This window comes from Arachis ipaensis, chromosome B3, assembly GCF_059453495.1.
Source record: "Arachis ipaensis isolate K30076 ecotype BB chromosome B3, ASM5945349v1, whole genome shotgun sequence".
In the NCBI taxonomy this organism is placed as follows: domain Eukaryota; kingdom Viridiplantae; phylum Streptophyta; class Magnoliopsida; order Fabales; family Fabaceae; genus Arachis; species Arachis ipaensis.
In genome coordinates, this window is record NC_142438.1 from 56,119,476 (window position 1) to 56,125,475 (window position 6,000).

Consider the following 6,000-nt stretch of genomic DNA (forward strand, 5'->3'; position numbering starts at 1 on the left):
TCTTGGATTTTGCTTATCTCATTGTAAGTACTCTTTAATTTCCTCCTTAATTTCACTACTTTAGCTACTTTGTCTTATGGTTCAAGCATTTTGTTAATATATGCAATTTTGGTTTCTTGAAGTTTTGGTTAATGAAGTTAGTGTTTTATGGTTTATATTTGCTTGATTGCATGTTTATTGTTGATATTGTGAATAGTTTGGTTATAGTTTTCACTTTCCTTTGTAATTTTACATGTTTTGCTTTTATGCTCATAAGGTGTTTGTGAAAATGCTAACTATAGATTTTGAGTAGATTTTCACACCTTGGCTTGGAAATTGAGTTCCTAGGATACTAGAGTCATAATGTCTGACATTTAGTGGTAATTCTTGGGTAGTTAGTTGGCTCTTGTTTCTATTGATGCTAGCTTTTTACTAAGTACTTAGTAAGTTAGCTAGGACTTATGGATTAAGGTCAATTATGCTTGCTTGACTTACTCCTCGATGTTAGGGGTTGACGAAGCGTGACTGACTCATCATAGTTGCCATAGTTGTGGTTATGACGATGATAGGATTCCTTAATTCTCATTCCCAAGTCAAGGCTCTTTTATGCATTTATAGCATTTTCACTAGTTTTGATCTTGCTTCCCTTTAATATCCTTTTTGATCATTGGTTAGTTCATTTATTTCTTAGTTCTTTTAATCTTTCGTTCTATACTTCAAAATCCCCTTTTTCCTCACAACCAAGAGTGTGACATCTTAAATGCATTGTCCGAGGGAGACGACCCGAGGTTAATTACTCTCGGTTACTTTTATTTTAAATTAAACTTTGATAGTGGGAGTTAGTTGCCGATTTGGTCTATACTTGCAACGGAAGTTATTTTAAGTGGAAAAATCCAAACTGGTGCAATTCTCACTCATCACAATACAGACAAGTAATACACAATTAAGGTACAAGTAGAACAAGTAGCATAAAATCAGGTAACATAGCATATATAATTTAGAAATCCAAAACAAATAGGCAAACCCAAACAAGTCAAACATATGCAAATGATGAATGACTGCCCTATCATTGATGATATCATCTGTCAATTACATAGCCAACCCAACATGCCTTGGTAGCTAACCATTGGACCGTCCCTGCGAGTGCACATCCCAAGCTCAAAATCATAATCATTCAATATAAAAATATCCATGGGGGAGAGCTCATCCAGAAAGGTCTAAGTGTCTGGCCACACTTACGATGCAGGGTCAACAGAGTATCGGATCTCCACCCAGAGCAAGTATAATTTCTCAAACCTCAGGTCATTCTCAACTAGGAGCAAGTGGGGGCTAACCATTATATTGACGGAGGAAAAATGTTGGTAAAGATTTTCACAAAAATATCATGTCATAAGTATAGATCTAAACCAATAAATTATCCTCAGTCAATATTTAAATTGCTTGTCACTTAAGCAAACCCAATAAAATTAACCGAAGAATTTAAACCTCGGGTTGTCTCTCAAGGAATTGCAGGGAAGTGTTTTTACTATTGGTTATGAAAAAGTATCTTTTTCGGTTTTGTAATAAGAAACAAGAAAGTAAAATGGCAAGAAAATAAACTAATAACTAAGAAAGCCCTTAGCAAGAAAAGAGAATTAAAAGTCCTATCCTCATTATCATTGTTAATTGTAATGGTAAATATAAATTGCCTTCACTTAGTTAACCTCTAACCAATGGAGGAAGGTTAAGTGAAAACAATCAACTTGAGTTCACAAGTCCTAGTCAACTCATAGTGAGAGACTAGCTTTGGTGAAGTTCAAGCTAACCGAAAATCTCCAATTACCATTCAACAAAGGACTTTTGATAACTCAAGAGTCTCTAAATACTCAATCTAAACTAAGAATACAAAAAGCTATTTCAAAATCCAACCAAGTATTTTATCAAATACTTAGAAGGCATAAAATGAAAATATAGAAAATTAACAAGGAATATTAAATCCAAACCACCAATTGCAAGCATCAATGACTAAAAATTAAAGAGAGTAACAATAAATATGGAAAACATAAATTGCATTAAAAGAAATCAAACGTAACAAGAGCTCATAAACATAAAATTGGCGAAAAAGGAAATTAACAAGAGAAGAAGATGAACTAAAGTGCTTAAACAAATAAAAGTAAGACAAAAACTAAATTAAAGGAAGATTGAACCTGAACCTAAAGAGAAATTGAAAGAAGAAACTCTAAAGCTAGAGAGAGGAAACCTACATCTAAACCTAAAATTGTGAAAAGTGAAAAGTGAATGAATGATTCCCCCCTTCTAGCTTCACTCTGCAGCCTCTAATCAGTATTTTTGGGCCTGAAACTGGGTCCAAAGTAGCCCAAAAATTGCCCCAGCATTTTCTGTTAATTGCAGCACGTGACGCTCATCACGCGTATGCCTCAGCCATGCGTACGCGTCATTGAACTTTTCACCTAGCCACGCGTAGGCATCTGCCACGCATGCGCGTCGTATGTCTGCTTCACCAGTCATGTGTACGCGTCGTCCACGCGTGCGCATCGTCCACGCGTGCGCGTTGCTATCAGCTTCTCAAAACTTCAATTTCTTATGTTCCTTCTACTTTTGTATGCTTCCTTTCCATCCTCTAAGCCATTTCTACCCTATAAACCCTGAAAACACTTAACAAACATATCACAACATCGAATGGTAATAAGAGAGGATTAAAATTAGAAAATTTTAGGCCAAAGAAGCATGTTTTCAATCATAGTACAAAATTAGGAAGGAAAATGTACAACATGCGAATTATATGTATAAGTGTGAGAATAATAGATAAAATCCACTCGATTCAATACAAAATAAACCATAAGATAGTGGTTTATCATGTATCTACCCCAGGAATTTCAAACCAAACCTGGAGAAAGCGGAATCATTCCACTGCATCTACCCAGGTAGGTATATCTCACCACGTCTCGGAGCAAGCATAATTGCTCAACTGCATCTACCAAGGCAGGTGTATCACAATCAAAATCATATTCAATATTATTTTCATAACCATAATTACTCTCATCATCATTCTCGTCTTAATTCATACCCAATCCCCAATTTAACTCATTCATCATCATACTTACTTGTAATCGATCTCCGTCATCTCTCATTATCACGGCCCTTCTTATTATACTTAATCACGATCAATTCATCATTATCTCTCATTATCAAAAATCATTCCCATCATACTTAATTAATCAGTCATTCTCAATTCATTAACTCAACTCATAAATTCTCATTCCCAACTTTTTTACACTCTAGTTCACTGGCTCTAAACTAGTATCGAAGTTTATAAAGATATCGGAGGCCAAAAGAATGGTTAAAATACGTAAAAACACACTTTTTCAAAATCTGAGGGTTTCGTGTACGCATGTAGGTGGCTCGCGTACGCATGCAATGAAAATTGGGGATGTTACGTATGCGAGATTTGGTCGCGTACGCGAGTCTTCAATTTCGGCCCTCCCACATACGCATGCCTCTTGCCGCGTACGCGAGTCTTGCAGAAAAGGTAAAAAGCTGTTAAGTGTAAAAATCAGTTTTTGACCCTAATTTTCAAAGCTTCTTAACTTTTGCTACAAAATTCCTTTTTCAACCATTCTTGAACCGTTGGAAAGATCGTTAAATGAACTTTCATAAAAATATAGTTTTGAAGAATTCCCAACTTTGAAGATCGAGTTACGAACCGCTGAAGTTGGTCAAAAATCGGTTTTTACCTAAAAACAGAAATCATCAATTTTTCCAAGGTTCACAAGCCAAATTCATTTTCATCTATCAAATTGACCCCAAACCAACCAAATTCACCAATTTACACTCAACCAAATTCAAACGCATCTCATCTACATAATCCAACCCAAAGTCATCACATTCCACTCCTAAATTCCTAAATTCTCGTTATTCAACAATCATTCTATTTATTCACACATTCAATATCCAAAATCTATTAATCTCATATGACATCACACAATACACATATCAACTCAATTTTCTTACATTTTCCAGCCTCCGGCCTAAAATTCACGGCCTCCAGCCCAACATCCATCAAATCAATACACATACACACACACACACACACACACACACACACACACACACACACACACACACATGTATAACTCACAAATCACACAATTCATTATCCAATACTAATTCCAACAACACATCAATTATGCACTATTACATTAATCTCATCCAAACCCTCAAATACCATAACATATTATCTACGCATATCGAATTCATCTAAATACATAATTCAAACCTAATCCGAGGGGCATTTAACCTAGGAATTCTCATAACACCACACGTTACTTAAATAAAACTTAAACCGTACCTCTTGGAAGTCAAATTCAAGCCCTCACTTGGGAGTCTCTACCAAAACTCAGCTCCAAGCTCCACCAAACACTTTCACAAGCAAGATTCAAGTTCCAAAAGTGTACCAAATACTCTAATACACACATTACATACATACATCAACTTAGGGCTCACAAAATCTCATAAATTACAAGGGCTAGAGGGTTTCTTACCTTAACCCACCAAATTGGTTGATGAAACTCACCAATGGCTCATACGAGAGCACCCATAAACAACCAAAACCACAAAATTTCTTAAAACCCAAAGCCAAAACGTATTTTCAGAGAAAAAATTAAAACTGGGCAAAAGACAAGGAAATACTTATCACAATACCTAGATAGAATCGAAGAGGACAAGGAAAGCGACGTGTGGTCGTAAATAGCTCGTCAATCGGAGCTCCAGAGAGAAAGTTATGGTGAGTTGAAGTTAGGTGGAGTTAGGGTTTCTCTCTTCTCACCTCTCTCTTTTCATTTCAGCACCAAATACAATAAATGAAGGCTATGGTGGCTGAATGGCTTTAAGTTGGGGTTTATATATGTTGGGTTTGGGCCCAACTTAGACCCGATTCACATATATGGCCCGTTTGGCCCACTTTTGGGCCAAAACCTTTAAGATTAGTATTTTCATGCACATTTAGTTATTCTTACCTTCTCAATTACAACTTTTAAGTGTTTAAACTTTCTTGATAAAAATTAATTTTCTCAGTTGTAGTACCGGGAAAATCTCAGCCAGTATTGACGGTCAAATTTTCAGTGCATGTTTTTATGCAGAAAACTATGTTTTCTGACTCAGAAAAATTCACTGAGTCCAAATATCATATTTAAATCATCAAATTTCGATTGCTAAATTTTCTAACCATATTATTCAATTTATTATTTAATTAATTACGATTTGGCCGAATTTTACACAAAGTCTACCAAATGAGAGAGAGAGGGTCATTAGCAGTTGTAATCAGCAGATCATCTGGAATTTCAACTTTAACTCATCACCAATAGCAGAACCAATATTTTCATTTCCAACATCAAGTATCTAATTAGCAAATCTTTTCATCTCACCGTCATGTTGATTTGAAGAAGACATTAGAAGCCTCATGTTCGTATAAAGCTTCAAAACCTTTACAAAACGACCACCGATGGGATGAGTAAATAGCTGATGACAATATATCGTATCTACTCCTTTTTGGAATCACTGAAAGTATCTGTCTGAAATCACCTCCTAGAACCACAACCTTACCACCAAATGGTTGATGTGTTTTATGTTGATCGGTAACTGACATAAGATTCCTGAGCGTCCGATCAAGTGCTTCAAAGCACATTTTATTGAGCATTTGAGCTTCATCCCAAATTATTAAGCTACTTTGGATGAGCAGCTCAGCCTTCAAACTGCCATGCTTGATGTTTCAAGTAGATTCATTAGCAATTATAATGGGTATTAAAAACCTAGAATGAGCCGTTTTGCTACCAGGCAGAAGTAAAGACGCAATTCTACTGGATGCGACATTTAAAACAATCTTTCCTCTAAACCGAAGAGTAGATAAAAGTCCATTCTAAATAAATGTCTTACCACACCCACCATACTCATAAATGAAGTAAAAACCATCAGAATCTGTAATAACAGCATTGAGTATCTCATCGAATACTAATCTTTGCTCAT